Source organism: Gallus gallus, chromosome 5 (assembly GCF_016699485.2).
Source record: "Gallus gallus isolate bGalGal1 chromosome 5, bGalGal1.mat.broiler.GRCg7b, whole genome shotgun sequence".
Lineage (NCBI taxonomy): Eukaryota > Metazoa > Chordata > Aves > Galliformes > Phasianidae > Gallus > Gallus gallus.
In genome coordinates, this window is record NC_052536.1 from 54,713,872 (window position 1) to 54,735,287 (window position 21,416).

At 50.2% G+C, this 21,416-nt stretch overlaps 1 long non-coding RNA gene across 1 annotated transcript; it reads right to left on the bottom strand.

The window, feature by feature from the left end:
* Nucleotides 1–7,779: 7,779 nt before the first annotated feature.
* Nucleotides 7,780–21,257, bottom strand: LOC112532566. The gene is made up of 3 exons (XR_003075490.3): nucleotides 14,623–21,257; nucleotides 13,488–13,536; nucleotides 7,780–12,773 (listed from the first exon to the last, which is right to left on the bottom strand). It is a non-coding gene; the product is annotated as an uncharacterized LOC112532566 (long non-coding RNA).
* Between the last annotated feature and the right edge of the window lie 159 nt (nucleotides 21,258–21,416).

Here is a 21,416-nt window from a genome sequence, read left to right on the forward strand (position 1 = left end):
ATTAGGATCTCGAACACAAAAGTTAAAACATTCAGATGATAGCACTATTCCAGCCTGTCAAAACGTGACCGTCTTTGTATTGTTATGGCAAAATCTGAGACTTGAGGAACCATTAATACCTTGAGCATGTCCCTCGGGGGTCCAGTTCCTCCTTACTCAAACCTGATCTGACTTTGGGATTCCATGAGAAGACACAACCTTGCCTTCTCTCACACCAGTGAGGCAGGCACTTCCCATGGAGTCACCACAATGATTTGACTCCCTGATGTGAAGCGAGAGAGAGAACAAGCGCTGGAAACAAGGGGGGCAATCATGCCATCCCACCCACTGCAGTGTGCCGGGCATCCCTACGCTCAGAATCATAGAATCATTAAGGTTGGAAAGATCCCTAGATCATCCAGTCCAGCCATCAGCCCATGCCTGTGCCCTCTCTAGACCACGTCCCTCAGTGCCACATCTACCATTATCTTCAACACCTCCAGGGACGGTGACCCCACCACCCCCTGGGCAGCTGTGCCACTGCACCACCACTTTGTAAAGAACTGTTTCCTGATATCCAACCTGAACCTCCCCTGGTGCAGCTTAAGGCCGTTACCTCTTGTCTTATCACTAGTTACCTGCTGCAGATCATCCCACCAGCTGTGCAGGGACTGTGGCTGGAAAACAGATCATTACTCTGGTATGGGTTTAAAAAAAAAAAAAATAGCCTCTTTTTTTTTCCTCTTTCTTTAAAACTCAGCTATTCCAGTGTGAACGGTTGCACTGCTGTGCCTGAGAAGGCAGAGCTCTGTGTGAGTGAAGGGAAAGGAGCAGGAAACCCTTCAGCAAAAAGCTCCGTCCAGAGGGAATGTGGAAGGAAGGACAGACTGTTCGCAAAGCAAGAAGCCCCCCAGGAGGCCATGCAAGAGGATGCAGAAGACAGCTGCTCGTGGGGAAGCAACATTAGAGCTTCTCCAGACACTGCTGTCAGATGAGAGCCTCACAAAGACGTTTGTTTCCTTTCCACAGGCAGCAGCCCATCTGCTTAGCCAGGAAGGGGGCTCACTTTGAACCACCCATCGCTGTCTCAAGTGCCTTGGTGCTAACCCAAGATGTTAAGAGACATGCTTGTGCTTAGCAAAGGAGCCTAAGCAGTGCAGATCCTGGTGAGCTGGTGAGCCCTGAGGCCAGTGAAGCGTCATGTGCTGCTCCAGCAGGGCCTCTGGTCCTTAGGTTAGGGAAGATGTGCAAGAAAACTGGATGGGAGGGGTGGAAAGAGAGGCAGCAGCAGCAGCTCAATTCTTACCTTTTGGGGTTTTTTTTCTTTTAAGGATGAGAGTGTGGTAAGGACAGCACGGCGAGGAGGAAAGCGGAGTTAAACCAGGATCGCTCACAGTGTTCACAGCTGACAAGAAGCAGAGCTCAAAGCCACCCCCTTGCTGTTCAGTGTAAAGAAACCTCCGCAGCGTCTTAGCACAGCACGCCGTACATCACATCCCAGCACTAAGCACTGGGGCTGCCTTCTCTCCCTGGGCTTACAAACAGATAAAGTCAGAGCTCAGCCACTCCACTGAAATGTTCCCTCACTTTTCCCCTTTCTCTCTCATCACCAAACAGATGATGGCTGTTCAGTTCTGCTGCAGTTACTTTTGACTCATCCTTCACAGCATCCTTTTTGATCTTTTTGTGCTCCGATTCCCTTTCCTCTCCCGGCTCGGGTTTCATATATACATTTGAAAATGCCTACCCTTTGGTGACACAGGCATCTGCTAGTTCACTGTCTTCTTTCCATGCTGCCAATGTTCATCCCAGCACATCTGGCTGGGAACAGCCCTCACCAGCACGGCCTTTGTGCAGGGATATCTGTTAAACTGTGAATCATCAGCCACCAGGAGTGGAAGTAGTGAATGATGGGCTTAAATCACAGGTTAGGGTTTAGAGAGCCTTCTCAACAGAAGGAAGTGGAACAACCCGAGGAGGAGAAATTTTCTCCATCACGGAGCAGAAGTTTAAACAAAGATTTGTCAGGGTTGATAAAGACTCCACAAGGGCCAACGGCACAGCAAGCAGGAACTCTCATTCTTTATGTAGCACATTAATGTAGGCTGCAGCAGCAGCCAGGTAAAGCAAGTCCATTCAAAAGCCAGACCCTGCCCTGCTACCATCTGCCTTCTCCTCTCCTCTCCCTGCCTTAAGCCCTCAATTTGCCCTGGAGAACCACACATCTTTGCTTAGCAGGAATGGGCATTCTACCATAACTGAACTTGGCTCAGACACCTTGCCATCACCAGCAGCCCTAACCTAGCCTTCAGGAACCTACACACAGTGGCCAAACAAAGGACTGCTAGCACTGCTGAGCACTCCCTGACTCCTTCCCGTTGCTAAGCACCTTCACTCACCCAGCAAAACCCATCTTCCTTCCCCTCTCAGCCCACGTCAGGGCTGAAGCAGTCTCTATAGGGGCTCAACTAGCCAGCTAATGCACAAAGTGGGGAAGCTAAAGCAATAGTGACAGCAGCATGGCCCAAATGTACTGACCCAAACAAAGTGGTGCAATTCATACTTTCCCTGCCTTTAAAGGAGCTCATTCAGCCTCAGCTGATGCCCACTTGAACAAAAGCCCCTTCATATCCAATCCCCTTTCAGCATACAGTGGCCCTTGAGCATGAACCAGAGGCAACCTGCTTGTACCTCACACCAAGCAGCACACTTCATGGGCTCGCCACCGCTTTTAATCTTTTTGGATATGGCTAAGCTGACCTAAATAAGTCAACTAAGGTCAGCAGACCTCAGAGTCAGAGGAGCTCAGATGTAGCATCCCCACATGATTCTACGATTCATAGAATCACTAAGGTTGGTAAAGACCACTACAATCGTCTGTTCCAACCATCAACCCATGACACCACACCCACTAGACTGTGCCACAGGTGCGAAGGGAGATGGGTAGTATCTCTGCTAGGCAGTCTTGAGTACATCACTTTGCTCCCACTTCTCACCCTCCCCTTCTCTGCATCCGGGAACTTTGCAATGAAGAACTTTGCCTGAGATTCTCAGCTTCATCTCCACACATTGTCTCCCTGCTGATTTCCCGTGCTCTGTGGGTTAACAGGAGCGAGTAGAAACAAAAAGAAGAAGAAACCATGAATCTCTTTCCCGAAACCAATCTGCTTTCCTGGGTAGAACAACCACAGCCCACGTGCTGGGAGGAAGGGAGGCGTCACTGGCTTTGCATCGGTGAGTCCCATAAAACTTGCAAGGTCAGGTGTGCAGTCACAGAGCTGCCACACGTGCGGGGCGTGAGCTGAATCGGAACAGACAGCGCTGGGAGAGAGCCTCCCATCCTTGCCGTGAACCTGAACTGCTGCAGCTCTGAGTCAGGTGCGGACCGACCTGCCGCACAAGCTGAATCTCTGCTGTTGCCATTGTTCTGCCTTTTTCTTTTTGAGTGTTAATCCTGTTCTCAGCGTTGGCCGAAGGGGAAACGTCATTTTTAATCGTCTCTAATGAAGAATTTGCTCGGGAAGAGCACATTTCTATCGACGCAGGTATCTGCGAACGTGCAAGGGGAAAGAATGACATTTCAATTTCCTGAAGTTATTGGCCCAAAACTTTAAGCCGAATCTCGCAGCTGAACTGTTGACTCAGGGCACGCCGCTTCTGTGTGTTATCATCTGCTATATGAGCATCAGATGTGCAGACGGGAACAATTTTTAGGAGAAGAGCCAGCAATGGCAGGGCAGCACGGGGAAATTATTTCATTCCAAGCATTGCAAATCAAAGCCCTGCTTTCAAATGGCACCAGCAGCGCTGGGACAGCCCTGTCCCAGGCCAGCAGCAGCCCCCTGCCCTTTAAGAGCACCGAGCACAGGGCCTGGTGTGCCCACAGAATGCTGCTCCCATCCTTCCATTCTAACTTCAGCTTCAATTTCAAAGGAACTCTCACTTCTGGGAACTGTTTTGGTGCCTCTGCTATAGGCTGAAATTGTTGCCCGGAACCATTCCCCCTTTTCCGATGATTACCTCCAAGTGGCTCTCAGATTCCAACTGCTAGGCTCATGCATAATGTATTTCATTTCAAGCCTTTCATCTGTGCATAAGTTTTCCATCCATTTCCACCCCGCTCTCAGCCACTCATCTACCAGTCAAGCATCAGAAGTTGCTTTTTCCCCACTCCCTCCTGCACTCATTGCTTTCAGGCACCGCTTCTACCTCATGGGCCACTAAAAAGGGTTCATATTCACCCTCTTGCTGCAGAGTTTTTGGGCATCTCCTTTCCAGCAGCATCTGTTTCAGCTGAAAAGTTCACTGCCTCCAGCTGCTCTGCATCCCCTACACTTGGTAATGGGTCAGCCAGGTGTGTTTGGGTGGTCACTCCCAACTCCATCACCCACGGGGAAGCAGCTTAGTTCACCCTCACCCACTCCTCTTGAGTAAGTTGGATGCCGGGGCCATCCCACAAGGTTCTCAGAGGCAGAAGGTGCCCATCAGAAAAGGATCATCCTCAGCTGGCCCAGCAAAACAGCATCGCACACCGGCATCCTGCTATTACCACGCTGCCCTGAGGTCACCGACACAAACTGCAGGCAGCTGAACTTCTCCAGCACTGAGTATCTGTAACACCCTGGGCTCTCTTGCATAATCACCTGGTGGCCAGCTACAGGTCATTTGGATGGCTTGCAATAGCAATGGGAGCAGATCTAGAGGCACAAGCCTTCAAAGCAGGAATGCGGAGCTCAGCAGACAAACATCCCTCAGTATCTGGATGCCACTTCTTTTCCAAACCCTTTCAGATGCAGCCTAAGGGGTTCCTATTGACTTTAAAAGCCAGGGGCCCTGATTCAACAGAAACAGCTAAGCACTTAATAACATTAACCACATGCTCAAGCCTCTTCCTATTCAACAAAGCACTTAAGCACATACTTCACCCTCCTTAGATGGCCCAGAACCAAAACACCGAGTTCCCAGAATTTCTTCAACCCTTGCTTTTACATTTTGGAGGGAGGACAGGAATTCGAACCTTTAGCAAAGGGTCCCTATTTGCAAGCGAGTCAGACTCCGGCTCCGGACCTACACACCCAAACGCTGGCACGTTCACTCTTTGGATTGGGATCTGAATTTTTCAGCTAGCGCCTCGCTGATGCTTGTGCTCGTTAAAGAACTGCGGGCGGGGAGCCGTTCAACTCTCAGTGTATGAGCTTTCAAGCGATGAGATCGATGACACCTTCCCCTGCTCCACCTAGCTGGGATGCAAACCTGAGCCTCACTGTGCTCCGTGCAGGTGCTCAGCGGAGGATTCGTGGAGCTCCCCCACTTTGGCTGCTCTTTCTTAACCCCACCGCAGCACAGCTCTGCAGACCAGCTCCCAGAATCACGTGAAGTCCTCTGACTTTGGTTATTATTAAGATTCCATCCAGCATTTATGCAGCAGTTGCAGAGGGAGAGCGCGGTGGGAACAAGGAGCGCTGCACGCCCGGGGGATGCAGCCAAGAGAAGCGCCCAGCCCAGCAGTCAGAGCCTCCCAGCTGTTGCTTCAAGCTTTCAGTAGACCGAAGCGAGCGTCACCGCATTGCTTTGAGCCCATTTCCAAATGTCACTGCTTCCTCAACACCTTCTTTTCCTTTCTTTTTGTTTTGTTTTGGTGTGTTGTTTGCTTATAACAAAAGCTTACATCCTCCAGAGCGAAGCAGAGATGGGAAAAGGAGCAAACAAACACAAATACAGCCATCTGGCCACGTGGCCAAATCTGAGCCTTGCTTCCCATTCCGCCCAGTGCCAGTCACATCTCGGCGCTCGGCTCCTTGTTTTTGCTTTGGCAAAAGGCTGCTGGCAGGGCAGGATAAAGCTGCAGAATGAAGGGCCAAGATTCATTGCGGGGAGGCTGAAAACAAATAGAGTGCCAGTTGTCGGGGGGAGCAGGGGAAGCAGTACTCAGCCATCTGAGGCAGCGGGAGGACGTGAGCCCTCCCAGAGACATCGCCCGTCGCCTGGAGGAGGAAGGAAGCAAATGTGGTTAAAAAGAAAAGAAAGAGCTCCACTAGCTGCATCGTGGACCTGCCAAGAAGAGCATCACTGGAGGATCTAGTTATTAATGGCTGCCAGAGGGGTAAGAGGAGAAAGGAGCACCCAGCCAAAGGTACAGGCACATCTGGATGCCGGGCAGGGCTACCACACTGCCTTGTCTTTCCCAAGCAGCTCATCCAGGGGACTTCATTCCTTAAAATGATCTAAAACATCATGGCCTCCCACCTCCTTGTACCTCTGCTGGCTTATTAGCCACCCTGCAGCTACGAGGCCAATGGAAACGTGCAGGGCACAGAGAGCAGGCGATGCCTGGCTGATTGATGAGGGCAGCAAGCTCTTGGTTTCCCTGGCCACCCTCCAAGGATTTACAGCCCGGAGCGCCGGGGGCAAACAAAGACCTGCTGTTTGTCATCAGAGACCTCACGAGTCCATCCATGGGGGAGCAGGCTTGGAGCACAGATAACCTCTGAGAGGAGAATGAGCCACTCCTGAGCGTAACACACGAGACAGGCCGAAAGAAAAGCGCCCACAGAGCTCAGGGGAATCTCAGATAGTGGAGCTGGGAGCTTGCGTTGTTTGTAAGGGTGGAGAAGGAAGGTTAGCTATGGGGCAGCAGGGGAGGAAAGGAGGTTCCAGCTGTGCTTGTAAATTTGGCTTCTGGGCTGATTTTTTTCTTGGGTATGCTGCAGTTGAAAGCTCTTTATGAACAGGACTCAAGTTCCAGCTTCAAGCTTAAGGAGCTGCGGTCTTGAACTCCAGCTATGCATGTGGACATACAGCTCCAAGACACCTGCAAGCAATTTTCAGAGTACAAGGGCTAGCAAATATTGAAAGGCTTTGCTGGAGCACATGCATTTTGCCCCTACATCAGAGCACTGGGGCTCTGATCTCCTGGCAGTCATAAAGAACACTGCCAACAACTCTTCCTAAAAGACTTTGCTACACAGTGGTGACCCATGTGGTGTTCACAGAATCATAGCATTATTCAGGTTGGAAAACACCTCCAAGACCCCCATGCCCAACCCCAGCCCACCCCCACCATGCCCACTGCCCACATCCCTCAGTGCCAAATCTCCATGGCTCTGGAACACCTCCAGGGATGGTGACCCCACCACTCCCTGGGCAGCTGTGCCACTGCAGCACCACTCTCATAGAGAAGAAGTGTGTCCTAATATCCAACCTGAACCTCCTCTGGCACAACTTGAGGCCATCCCCTCTCGTCTTGTCTCTGTTACCAAGGAGAAGAGGACAACCCCATCTTGCACAGCCTTCTTTCAGGGAGTTGTAGAGAGCTTGTTATCCAGCCTCAACCAGTGTGAGACTTGCCTGTCGGTGAGAGAGGCGATTCCACTAATGGATCTGACCATGAATCCCACCCAGCTGTTTACTGTACCCTTTGTGTTGGAGCCATCAATGAAGGGGAAGGACTGTAAACACCAATTACTATGCAGATTTCAAAGAGGAGCGCATCTGTGTGTTTGGGTTCTGCTGTGTTTGCTCACACTTTCACGGGACAAAGCGGAGGTTTGTCCTTAACCCTTCACTTAGCGGGGGAAGTAAGAGTTTGTTGTGATACGGACTGCCATAGGTGGTTCAACAGGAACACATTCCCTGGGAGTGGAGATGCTGCATCTCAGTGTGTGGCTTCCTGGAGGAACACACCCGGAAAGCAGCAAATTCCCACTCTAATTAAAAGGAAATCTCTGAGACAAGCTTTTCCATGAAGGCAACAAGAAGGCAGAGCTGACACGTCTAATGCATATATTAACACTAAAGACATGGAAATTAATTGGATTTATTACCAGTCACAGCTGCAAAGATGGCTCATTTCTAAGTTTATTTTACAGAAGGTGGCGGGAGGAGTGGGATTTAATAGTCATCTCGGTTTAGCTAATGAGCCAAAACTAATGGCCTCTTCTCGCTTAGAGAGGCCCCGGTTCCGCGGAACACCTCAGTGTGTGTGCAGCCCTCACAGCAGTTTCCAAGGGATGCTTTGCATCTGCTGGAGTGTTTGGTGATGAATAGGATGCTCGCAGATGCTGTGGTCTGGGAGGGAGAGGAAGCGTTTTTCTGAACGGGAGTCAAAATCAATGGGATAAATCCAGTGAAATTAATTGCCTTTCAAACATAAGCTGAAATTAAGTCAATCTGCCTTGCCAGCAAAGAGAGCTGCCCCAAGCGAGATGCCTGGGTGCTGCGGGGGGGCTGCTGGGGCACCCACTGGGCTTCCCTTTTGTTCTTTCTGTTCTTCCCTTTGCTCGTTCTCTGCTATTTTCCCGAGCTGAACCAGCTTTCCAAGGGGTCGGACCCATTGAAAAAGAAAGCCACATCTACCTTGTGGTGGCTCTGGGCAGGCGCATCACTGAAACAGACACCAGTGCCCCTAAATCACAGCTTATCTTGTTTTCTAGGCCACATCACTCCCAAGGATGATGAAAAATAAGTGCCCCAAGCAGCTTTAAGATTCCGCTTCTCCTGTAAGTGAGGAAGAACAGAAGATCTTTGGTGGGAAAGCTGACCATTGAAGTGACAAGATGAGTGTCGTTGGCAAAGCACTCCAAAAGAGGGCTTGGAGGATTTTGGATGCTTCCTTCCCACATTGGAAACTGATTTGCTGAGGGAGAGACAGGCTGCCTCGGGCAGGGAGGTGTTAGACAAACAACAAAAGGGAAAGGTGCAAAGAGGGAACAAATGGAAACTCATTTAGCACATAATGAAGGTGCTGAGAAGAAAATTAATCAAAGCTCTGAAAGAAAGGGAGAGAAACTCTTTCATCTCCTCCTCCACCAAAGGTAGGTCCTGGCTGATAAACAGAGGGAATGGCTTTTGTGCAGGGATGAGTTCAGCATAGCTGGAGTGGTGGAAACCCGGTGGGAAGCTGATTGGAGCATTACAAGCAGGGCTTCTGGGAAGGCTGGAGTGGGAAAAAGAAGGGGAAGAGTTAGAAATGGGATTGTGAGCATCCAGGTCATTGGACTCGGTAGCAAATTAATCTGAAAATTGGTGGCCCCATCATCAAAGCACAAAAGAGACCAATCGGTATCAGCAGCGGAGCACAAAATCCAACCTGCAAACCAGCCCAACGTCTCCCGAGTGCCTGCTAAAGGCGAGGGGGGAAAGGGGCCAGGCTGTCACCAGGAGACTTCACAGGCAGTGAATTCTGCAGTGAAGCTGCCTCCAGTGCTGAAACAGCCTCCTTGTTTGTAAAGATGATGGTGATTGTTCCCCACCTCAAAAGAACTCTCACATCCAACAGAGGGAATTGCATGGTAGACCTTTTTTTTTTCTTGTCAGATACAGAGAATTTGATCACAGGACTAAAAACACACAGTAGCTGAGGTAGGAAGTGATTGCCACTTGAAAACGTTTGTTATGTGCAGACGGAATAAAATCAAACCCAGGAAGATATTGCCTTGCTGCTCTCCCAGGCTGCTGTACAAACCTGAAAATGCTCGTGAGGCAAATCACATCAGAGAAGGAATTTAAAAAGGGGGGGGGGGGGGGGGAAACCAAAGAAAAACCACAAAAATGAAAATTAGGCAGTGTTTAAGAACGTTTCTCTATACTCACTAAAAGCTGCAGTCTCAGAACTCAGAGGACTATCGCACTGGTTCAGTCAGCAAGCCCTGCTTCACCAAGCAGGGAATCCAAGGGTCCTTTTGGAGCCAGGCGGGGAGAGAGGAGCTCAGAGCAGTGAATACAAATCAGAAGGTAGGAACTATAGGTCATCCGTATGGGAAACACAAGGGCACAGGAGGCAGGAGACAGCCAGAAGAATTGGCTTTTTGATTTTTTTTTAAATATTTTTTAATTACAGGGGAACTTCTTGTTTTCTATGCAGGGGGGGCAAAACAGCCTTGCAGAGAAGGCACCGTTTTCAGTGTGCGTCTTTTGAGAGCAGCCAGATGGCATAGAGACATCATATGGGGCTGATGACATATTTTTCACTCCAGTGGTAGCTAAGGTGATCATTAGACTGAAGCTCGTTATTTTTAAATAAATGGGTTTGTCCAACCTGCAGTATTGCCCACAGTGGGCTTTTACCTTGAAATTTCCCGTTCCTGCTCTGTTGATGTGAGCAACGCTGAGATCTCTCATGCAGAGACACAGCCAAGACGTTTGTTGGGCAAGAACAGATAATGAACTGGGAGTAGCCCTCATGAAGCAGTGGGATCCCATAGATGAAATGTGATGCAGAGCTTGCGCTGCTGCTGGCTATGGGATGCGAGAGCCACAGCCCCTCAGAGCAGCAAGCAGGTCCAGGAGCTGGGTGGGTCAGGATCAATGAGCATAACACCCTTATGGATCCTGGGCTTGGGCTTGCTGTGGGATCAAGTGCTCGCCTTTCCAGCTGGACACTCCTAGACCCACCTCATCCGGGTTTGTTAACCAAGATTGCTTATTGCAAAGCTGGTTTAGAAACTCCATAATCCTCAGCCTCTTCCCTGCTCTTTAGCAGAGCTCCATCCCTCCTGGGAGCTCCAAAAACATCCTCAGAGCTGCCTGGGAAGGCAGAGTTAGTCACCTAAGCCTTTTACTGATGGAAACAGATCCAGAGGAAGGGAGAGCCCAGGACAGCTCAATGAGCATGTGGTTGGACTCTCTTCCACCCCTCTGTTGTCCATCTCCCTGACTGAGCCTGGGCTGACCACACACCCATGTGAGTAGGCAGATCCGATTTTAAGGGTGAGCAGTCAAACAAACATATCCTACTGGCCACTCGGCTCAAGGGTCAATAGCCAAGCCACCCTGCTCATCTGTGGTTTGCAAGTTGGGGCATGTGCCAACCAGTACCTTCGACTTGCAGTGCCTCACAAGGGAAGCAAATCTACAGCACTGATCTGATGTACATGAGGCAAGACAAGTCTCCAAGCAATGTCCATACACACCCACCTCCACTTTCCCAGAAAACGCCCGTTGCACCACTACAGAAATAAACCCTCAATTACTAACAGTGAACAAAAACATTCTCCTGAGAGGTGGGAGAGAACAGGAAAGCCACTGAGCCCAGCCCAGCTCACCAGAGCCAGAGATGCGGGGCGTGCAGTGCCAAGCTGTGATTGATGCAACACGAGCAGTCCCGAGCCAGGAAACAGCAGAGACTTGGCCTTGTGAGAGAGGATCTTAAATCCCATTAGTTTATAGGATAGCCTGGCTGAAAAGCTTAGGACAAGAAGCAAAGAGAAAGCCACCCATCTTGAGTCCACCACGAAACTCCTGGGTGCTGCCGGCTACATCAGCTCTTATTAATACCGACTATTATTTAGGAAGGGAATGAGTCAATGCAATCATATACTCCAGATTCATTACTGTCAGCTCCCTCAGAATTATGTGTATTAATGACCAGATTATATCTGTTTATATAAAACAAATTACCATAGAGCGACTGCAGGCATTGAAACGCTCCTTGTCTGTTTGACACACATAAATAATGGAGGAGCTCACACTGCATTTGGTACACATGACTAACCTTTTATCCCTGGCACCCTGGTGCAGGCTGGAGAAATGACTCGGGTTTCAAATTCCTCGCTCCAGCTGTCATTAGCCTTGCAAAGCGTTAGCGAATCGGTGGCTAATTGATGTCCTTGTTGGACATTATTTTATTAGTCAGGCCTGGTGAGCATCAAGTGGAATTTTAATGCCCTTCCTTCCTTGGGCCCGCATGGCTGTAGGAGTTAAGGCTTATAAATGATCAACTGTGCTCCGAGAGCGATTTTAGGAAGGGGTAAATGAGTTATTCCATGGGTTTGGGCCACTCTAGTTGGCCCTAGTGCTGTGGTCAGCATAGGCTGCTGAAGGACGAGCCCAGCTCTCTGTCCCACAGTGATGGTGGTTTGTAGGGCAGTTGGTTGAGCAGGTTTGGGGATGACATTGTCTTTGGGGGTGGATGGTCCTCAAGGAAACTCTCCTGGGGAAAAAGGAGCAGCAGAATGCGAAGAGCTCATATAGCCTTGGGAAAGGGTTCGGACAAAAGGGTTCAGTGAAAGCCCGAGGGATAAGGGACTGACTGGGCTACGGATGGTTTGCAGAGATGTTGCCCAGTGGGGCAGGCTGAATGCAACAGGGCAACTGGAGTATACTCGTTGGTATTCTGGTCCAGCATATTGGTGCCCGTGGCAGGGATCTGGCAGCAGCATGCAGACAGCATGCAGTCCCCAGGATGGAGCAAGGCACAGAGGATGCCCACCACCTGCTCTGAGCTTCTGCCCTATCCAAAACCCACGCGCTGGGTCACGGCGGGGCTGGGGTTTTGCAGCCGTGTTGCCCATCAGTCAGAGCACCAAACACAGCCCCGCTCTGGTCCTGAGCACCTCTCGACAGCAGCTCACAGCTGGAGAACCACGTCAAATCAACCCCCTGTGAAGGAGGGGGGAGGTTTTGCTTTGATCTGCACGCAGAGCATGTGGCTTGGAAAGCGCTCGCCTGTTTCCTTCTGCTTCTGGCTTTAGGTCTGGCTAAGTAACCTGGAAATGAGCACAGATTCATCATTCAGGGACAAAACGAAACATGTTTTAGTTAGATTGAAGTGAAATTTGAGAAATGCTGTCCTTCCTAAAATTTCTTAATATATATATCATTATTTTTTCTTTGTAACAGCAGAGAGATGTCCCCTACAAACCCAGGCCCCCAAGCTCACAGCTGAGGATGTCCCTGGTGCCATCCTTGTGTCTTCTCTCCATCCTTTCCATCCTCTGCCCATGTCCCTCTCCCAGGCAGGAGCAGTCCCTTGCTCTGCGCGTACTCTCAAATAGAGCCTCCGAGGTGAGAGCTCACTGCAAAAAACCACAATGTAAAACAAAACCCTCATCAATCTTAGGAGATCCCTGCCCCAGCCCTGCTTACGTAGCACACCAGCTTTCCGGGAGCCAAGGAAAAACGAGCAGAGAACTCGAGCACACCAGGCTCTTCGTACATTAGGCAATAATTATAATGTATATTAACTGCCTGGGTGTTGAAAGAGTCCCAGCACGAGATTGCTTCTCTAATAGGAGACAGAAGTGATAAAAGACAGTAATAGATTGCCTTTCAGATGTAGAATTAAAAGCAGCAACTCATTAGATTATTTTTTTTTTTCACAGCTCCTAATCGCAAGTAGTCTCTTTTCAAGTCGGATTTCCATTTCCAAGGCGAAGCTCAGCAACACAAACAGAAATGAAAGCGGGGCCCTATCCCACCTCCACTGCATGGCAGGAGTGGGGGGAGCCGCGCTGCAACCAGCGGCGCTGCCCGGAGAGCGCAGCCCAGGAGCCAGCCCACCTAGGCAGCCCTCTGAAGAGCAACCATCAAAAGAGAGCATGATTTGGTTGGCTTTCCTTTTATTTTAATCCCGGTTGCAGCCACTAGATTGCTTTTTTTGCTTCTTTTCTTTTTCTTTTTGGTAAGAGATAGCCCAGAAGATAAAGCTTTTGAGGCAGGGCAATCAAACAAAAAGTGAAGTTACTTCAAAGCAGAGGCAGAGATTCTTAAAAACTGACGTTTCCACTTACAGATCCAGTTTGTCTCTCACAAGGAACGCTTTCCAGACAATCCTGGCTGCTGTTTTTAAAAGGAGAGCATAGAAAGCAGGAGGAGAAAAGGTGAGATTTCGGCTGAGCTGGGAAGCACAGTAAATAACATCCATTAGGTTCTCCTGGACAGTTTTAATGACTCCGAGTTTTAAGTCGTTCATTCAACATCTTTACACGCCGAGCTGTGGTACAGTTGCAAACTTAAAACCTTTGGCAGGAGCTGCATAATCCATAAAGCAGTTGAAGGGGGAGGGGGAAGGAGGTACAAAACCAGGCTGGGAGTGATGCTGCTGGTCCAATTGCAGCTAAATCAGCTGCAAGCTGTGGGTTATCCGCACAACTAACATCTCCCATTAGCACCAAGCAGCTCCATCTCCCCACGCCCAGACCCAGCACCAGCTCCACTGTGGCACATTTGGGATGCCAGCACTCCGGGTACCCCAGGCACAAGCAGGTCTCTCTGGCTGCATTTAGAGCTCTGGGCTCCTAAATATCAGTGGCGATTTGGATCCAGTGGCACAAAAGCTGTATTTTTCTCTCTGTGCTGCCCACCCTGAATGGGAAAGAAGCTTTTGGCCAGATGAGGATTCGTGCACAAAGGCACACCCAAGGGTTAAGGGTAATTTAAACCTCCCAGGGCAGCATAATCCATGTTCCCCATCCTCCCAGGTGGGCCAGGTGCAAACACCAGGGCTCAGACAGCTGGGGCTAACGTTATTCCTTGGAGGGCAGGAGGAGGGTGAAGCCCCACAGCTCATTCATGGCACTCAGAGCCTACATGGGAGCAGGAAGCATCTGGGAGCTTTTCTGCAAGACATGGGGTGCAGCCAGCTTAGAGTCTGAATGGACAAATATGCAAACATGAGACCCTTTCACATACAAGGAAGAAGTTTTTTTTTGCCATCAGGGCAGTGAGGCCCCAGCACTGCTGCCCAGAGCTGTGGGTACCCCATCCCTGGAGGTGCCCAAGGCCATGGATGGGGCCCTGCGCAGACTGAACTGGGGTGGGGGGGGGGCACCCAGCCTACAGCAGGGAGTGGGGCTGAGGGGCCTTTAAGATCCCTTCCAACCCAACCCATTCTGTGATTCTATATGAATCTATGATGCTCTGTACCTTGGTAAGAAGTGTTTGCAGGAAGGGGCTGGGGCACGGGCAGGAGAGGGATTTTGGGTTCCCAGCCACGTCTCCTTGCAGAAGCATCCTGGCCATGCCCTACCAAAGAGGTCACCAGCTGGTCCCATCCATAGCCAAAGCCCGCAGCCACTGCTATGCTTTGGCTTGGTTCCATTCACTCTCTCCATTCATCCCTCTGGAAGAAGAAAAAGTCTCAAATCCCGTGGCTGTTTAATTCACAGAAAGAGGATCAGGACCTACAAATACCAATTAACCCCACCCCTCAAAAAAAGTCCCCACGGATCCGTTGTCTGTCGTAAACCCACTCCTTTCCTCCCAGCATCCTGTTGCATGGAGAGCTCTAGCACAAAAAAGGCACAGCTGAAAATGATGCATCCCCCAGAGAAACCAAGGAAACCAAAGCAGCAGTGAGCCCTTCCCGTGTGCTGAAAGCATCCGAGATGAGCGGAGCAGACCCAGAAACCCTAAGACTTCCCTTCTGCTTTTTTATGACTACGCATCCCTGCTATGAGCAGGCAATGAAATCCTGCAGCCACATCAACAAAATCAGATCAACGCCACGGCTACACATCCCCATTTCAACCTGATCAAATAACTCCTTGTCCTACTGGGGGAATTGCTCTTTATAGGGAGGCCATGAAAGGAGACAGAGCCGAATTAAAGATTCATTCAAATTAAAAGGTTCAATTTTAAAAGAGGCAGGGCCAGGCGAGAAGGAGCTGGGGAACGCGTTTCTTAATGAGCTCAGTGGCAGGAGCATCGTTAATAATAGATCAGATGGGGGAAGCAGGCAGCCCAGCAGCACAGAGGCATTTCCCTCTGCACCGCAATAATGTGAGCCCCGCACAGGCGGCTGCCAAAGCTCCCTCTGCACCCAGGATGTAATTTCAGTGGTGTCAGTGGTACCATAGGCCTGAGGATGCCCACAACACATGGGGAAGGTGCCCTAAAAACAGGGAAGATAATGAATAGTTACGAAGGGAAATGAAGAATTCCATAGTAGTTCACATAGCAGAACGAGGTCCCTTGCTGATACAGCCACGTCCCGCCTGGTCCCTCCTGGAGAAATTACAGATATTACCTTCTTTTTAAGCAATAATGCCTCTATTGCAAGGCAAACACAAGTTGCAAGCAAATATTGCAGTTCAAGCCCTTTGTGAGGGGTCTCTGAGCCAACTGCTGGGTTGGCTCAGAGTTCGAAGGATGCTCTTTCTGTTTCCATGCTGGTGGAGGAGAGGCTGGGGCTCTGTGATAGGGAGGTAAGATTTATGGGAGCACTTGTGGGAGGGAAGGGAGGAAGGGTTTACGGGGCTCAAGGAAATCTGCAACTGGATTTTTCCATGCCAGCTCGCTGGCTGGCAGAGCTGCTTTGTAGCCCTCACCAAACCATTGCCCTCCTGCCGTGGCCACACAGGGGCTGCAGGGAAACACGGGAGCAGCAAGAAGAGGGCTGCAAGAGGGGGACCATCCAGATGGGAAGGGGCCATGGCGAGGTGAGGTGGGAAAAGGCACGGCCATGGGCAAGGCAATTCATGCCTTTGCATCCCCAGCTTGATCAATCTGTGGATCAATCCTTTTTTTTGACCCTTTCTTAATTTTCTTAATTGACTTCATTATTCCTCTCTCTTTTCTCAGCAGAGCCTGGTTCAACATGGTGGCCTATCCGAGAGCAGGGCTGCAAGGAGCTGCTGTATAAGGGTGGTAGACCAGAGCCCAGCAGGGGAATTTCTCAATGCTGGTGACTGAATTCAGCTTAGAAAAAGCTTAAGGAGGCACTTTGCCACGTTATACCTGGCATTCTTCAACTAATAGCAGTCCTCCCCTGTATCCTCCGAAGAGCATTTTGAAAATCCAGTATTACTTCTATACACCACCAAGACAGTGCCGGAATAAAGGTCTCAAAACTTTCATTAAACCCTTCAAAACTAAATGGCTTCACCACGCCATTAGGAACGTGCCATGACCCAGGGCCACCTTGTCACCCCATCCCATTGCATTACCGCTGCACTGTGATGTGCTGCTGCGGAGCACCGCAGAGCATCAGAGCATTCGGCTGCAGCTCCTGCCAACAGAAGGCAGCGTGACTTTGCTGTCAGGACTGTGGGGTGAACACTTTGAGTATCTAAAGGGGGACTGCAAATAATAAGGGAACAGACTCCTCAGCAGGAGCTGTTGTGACAGGACAAGGCAAAATGGTTTCCAACTAAAAGAGGGGAGATTTAAATGGGATATAAGGAAGAAGTTGCTTGTAATAAGGGTGGTGAGGCACTGGCACACGTTGCCCAGAGAGGTTGCTGTGCACCGTCCCTGCAGACACCCAAGGTGAGGCTGGATGGGCTCTGAACACCTGATGGAGCTGTGGGTGTGCCCTGTTCACTGCAGAGGGCTTGATCAGAAATAAACACTATATGATTTACACAACAGCCCAGCACTTCCTATGCTCCCAAAGGTGGGAAATCTGCTCGGTTCAACTTGCCCCTTCCCAAGGTGTTGGTTCACATCAAGAACGAAACATCTCAGTGTCTTGTGGGAACGTGACAGGGACATCGAGGACTTGCACAGAAGCAATAAACATCAACTCCAGCACTGAGTCCATCAGTAAGACAAGAGAAAGTAATTCAGCCTTCAGTTCCCACCTACAGGCAAGCAACACCGCGGCTGCGGCCGGGGAAGTGAGCAGGCACCTGCAGCTCTGTGAATTCAGCAGGAGAATGGGGAATGTGTTCGTGCCTTCAGCAAAGCTGCAAAGTGGCTGGAGTGGAGTCTGCAGGGAGATTAATGTGGATATTGACAGAGCAGCCAGCTCAGCCCAATGAGCCCTGCCGGACACACGAGTGGATCGATACGGCTCCGTGAGCAGCCCCTGGCCTGGCTGGTTAGCGTGAGCTCAGGGAACAGCAGGTGCCCAGGTGTGATGCAGTGCTGGAGCCATGGCTCTTCTGAAGCCCTCATTGGGAAAACAAGGTGCTTCTGCTGCTGCTGGGTTTCAGTACATACAGATATTGAGGAACTGTGGCCAGTACTAACCAATAAAAGTGACCATAGTTCTGATGACTTAACCACACTGCAGTGAAGAATGGGCATCAAATGCCCCCAACGCTGCTGCCCGTGCACTCCTCACCCTCAAAAGTGAGAATATTTGGGAGTGCAGTGAGATGAGCAGAAATGCTCCATGTGTACCAGCCCAAATCCTGCATGCTTCAGCCTGTCTGAAGGATTCAGGGTAGGTATCAGAGAACATTTCTTCTCTGAGAGTGGTGATGCAGTGGCACAGCTGCCCAGGGAGTGGTGGGGTCACCGTCCCTGGAGGTGCTCAAGAGCTGTGGAGATGTGGCACTGAGGGACGTGGGCAGTGGGCATGGAGGGGGGTGGCAGGGGTTGGGGATCGTGGTGATCTTTTCCAACCTTAATGGCTGTGTGATTTTAAGGAGAAGCAGTTATTGTGCTATCAGTCAGCAAGGTCTAAGACCTGGTGTAGCATTTGTCAGAGTTTTTGCATCATCTGCTCTATGTACTAAGCTGGGGTCTACTCTAAGTTTGCATTGTGACTATTTGTGACCCAAGGAGGAAGTACATGGATTATTTCTACATTTCTCATTCAGTGAGACAAGTGAACCTATGCCTGCATTTACCCTAGTGAAGGATCTCATTGAGTCAGTGCACGTATTCATATGCCTAAATGTACGCATGTGTTTTAAATATCTTGTAAATTTGAGGCTTGGGCACAGTAATCCAAAATACTTTCACATTTCTGAGCTTGTCTCAGGCCCTGCCCCTTTCTGAGCCTCTTTCAAGTTGCTCAGAACCTTTGCAAGTGAAAACTTTCCATTCTGTGCAGACACTGTGTCAGTTTTACGAGCAGCAGCAGAAGCCCCAACAGCTCCAGCACTCCCAGGAACAAGGTCAGGGGAAAGCAGCATTTGATCAGGTTCTTGGGCTGTGTCAGAAATGTCTGCAGCACCTTTATTCTTCTTAAATCCCTGCCGCAGGATCTCAGCTTTGCATGTCTTTATTCAGTTTCTGAGCGCTGTTCTCTTCAGATGTTTCATTTGCCGTGCAAAAACTAAGTATCACAGCAAAAAAAAAATCCCCGTTACACCAAATACATATTGGAAAAACAACGGGGGGAGGGGAACAAAAGCCTTTTTGCTGCCAAGGATACCTAACAAGCTGCAGAAATAGCATAAAAATAACAGATTGGAGAAGTGTAAGAGCTGTGCTCCATCCACTGAGCTCTGTGTTGTGCTTCAGGTGGTGGCTGCCCGCAGCAAGAAAAACAAATCTGTAAGAATTGTCCCATGTTTGCTGAAAATGAGTTGAATTTCCAGCTCGTTATCCCATTTGAAATTTGCATTCGAAGCAATGGTTTGGCAGGAGGGTCACAATTCCCCATCGCGCTGCACTGAAACCCTGCTCAGTCTTTCTCCCATCCCCTTCAGCAGTGACTCTCCCAGCCTGCAGCTCCGAGAGGTTTGGGTTTCACGGCCGCCGTGGCAGCAGTTTTCTCATGTTTGCAGGGCTCCCCAACATCCTTCTGGAAGGGGTTTATCTGTGCTCAGGGCTGACCCTGCAGCGCAGGGCCTGGCGGTGACGCGGCCCATTCTGAAACGATGAGCTGAAAGAAACCTAATCATTGGCTGCTTGCATGCTCTCGAAACAAGGAAAAAGGAGAGAAAGAAATCAGAAGTAACTCTGATTTATGGTTTTTTTTTTTTTTTTTCCAAGTGTGCTAAGATGCTCTGAGTTTACAGTTCATTAACATGGCAGTGTGTGCTGGTTCAGCTGCTGGTCTTGAGATTTGTTATCTGAAGAAGCAAATCTCCAGGCAAAGCTGCCAGCACCCGCACAGAGCTTCCCCAGTCCCACAGGTGGCAGATTACACAAATCTGTAGGAATTCAAAGCAAATGGGCTAGTAAGAAGTGCTTAGAGCAGTGGCAGCCGTAGCTTTAGGACCAGAGGCTGCTGTCAGCACAGCAGATGTACTGAGGAATATGAGGTGGTGTTCAAACCTCACCTCGAGCTCTGGGTGCAGGTTGGGCACCGCATGATCGGGACAGAAAGCTGTCAGAGAGCGGCCAAAGGAGGGCTATGGCGATGGGGAAGGGTTTGAGGGCAGTGAGAGGAGTTTGAGAGTGTGAGGAGTTTGTTGGGCCCAGAGCAGAGGCTGAGGGGAGGCCTCATGGCGGCCTGCAGCTCCTCGCAGGGAGCGGAGGGCAGCACTGAGCTCTGCTCTCTGAGGAATGGCATGGAGGGTCAGAGGGGTAGCGAAAGATCCGTGTGGGCCCCCTCCAAGATGAGGTGTTCTGTCACTTAGGATTCTTTGTCAGTTTAAAGCCATTGCCCCTCTCTCTGTCACTGCACTCCCTGACAAAGAGTCCGTCCCCCCCCCCCCCCCCCCCCAGCTTTCAGCAGCCCCTTTAGATACTGGAAGGACACAAGGAGGTCTTCCCAGAGCCTTCTTTTCTCCAGACTGGCCACCACCTGACTCTGTAGAAGAGGTGTTCCAGCCCTCTGAGCCTCCTCTGGACTCACTCCAACAGCTCCATGTTCTCCTTGAGCTGGAGGCCCAGAGCAGAGCGTAGTACTACAGGCAGGGGCTCATGAGAGCGGTGCAGAGCAACGCACCTCCCATGCTCATGCAGATCCAGACCAAGCACAGAGCCATTCTGCTGCCAACACTCATCCCATGCTTGTCCCCATCTTCCTTCTAGCTTTGGTATCATTTATAACTCCTCCCTTTTACCCTGCGTTGCTTTTTTTAGCACGCATTTGGAAGCTGTGCTTCTTCGGGGCACATGCATGAGGCACAGCGGGCACTGGACAGGCACAGCAGTGGACACTGAGCAGGCGGTGACATCTGAGTCCCCAGCAGGGTCCATGTGTCCCCACTGTGGGCACAGTCTGCCAGGACCAGGCTGAGAGCCCGGGCAGGAAGAGCACCTCCGGTGACATCACACTACCTGCAGATGGAGGTAGGGGACGAGCTGAGGTCAGGAGGGGACTTGCAACCACCATGAACTTCAATTAAAGGAAAACAACAGTGGAGGATAACTGAAATAAAGCTCCTTTTCCTATCAGCTGACACTCAAGGCAACCGCATTTTTGTCCATCAAAGCAAAACGGAAAGGCTTTGCTGTCTGCAATTGCTCACAGACCTCAGCTGGGAAGAGATCCTGGCACTCAGCGTTTCATCAGGAGAAATGCTTTCTTTGGCTCCTGGAAGAACTGCACAACACAGACATGCAGAGACATTCCCAGGTATCTGATGTATAACTTGTTTCATAAGGACGTCTTATCTCAAGCAGAGAGGCCCTGACACAGGAGCTGAAGGGCAGGCATGGAACAGTCAGACATCCAGCACTCACAGCAACAAGAACTCTATAGGCTGCCTTGTGCAGACACAAAACCAGTAGACCACTAGGTTTGTAATGAAAGGCAAAGCACATCCCCAGAACTCACTCCCCCTGGATTATCCCCGCAAAGTTCATCACTGATTAAAGCAATTTTGGCTTCCAACTCCCCCCCCCCCCCCCTTCCAACCCTGGGCTTCCTACCCGAGGGTCCTGCAGTGCAGCAGGCAGGGACAGAACCAGCACCGGTACAGCTCTTGGCTGCACACCCTTAGCTGCAGCGAGGCATTGGCAGAGCTCAGCACACTAATTCACTTCCATGTAAACATGATTATTTTAAATGAATTCCAGACGAGGTTTAACTGTAAAAACATCTCCAGTTTTTGAAGTGTTTCTAAGTGCTCAGCTCGGAGTTGTTTCTG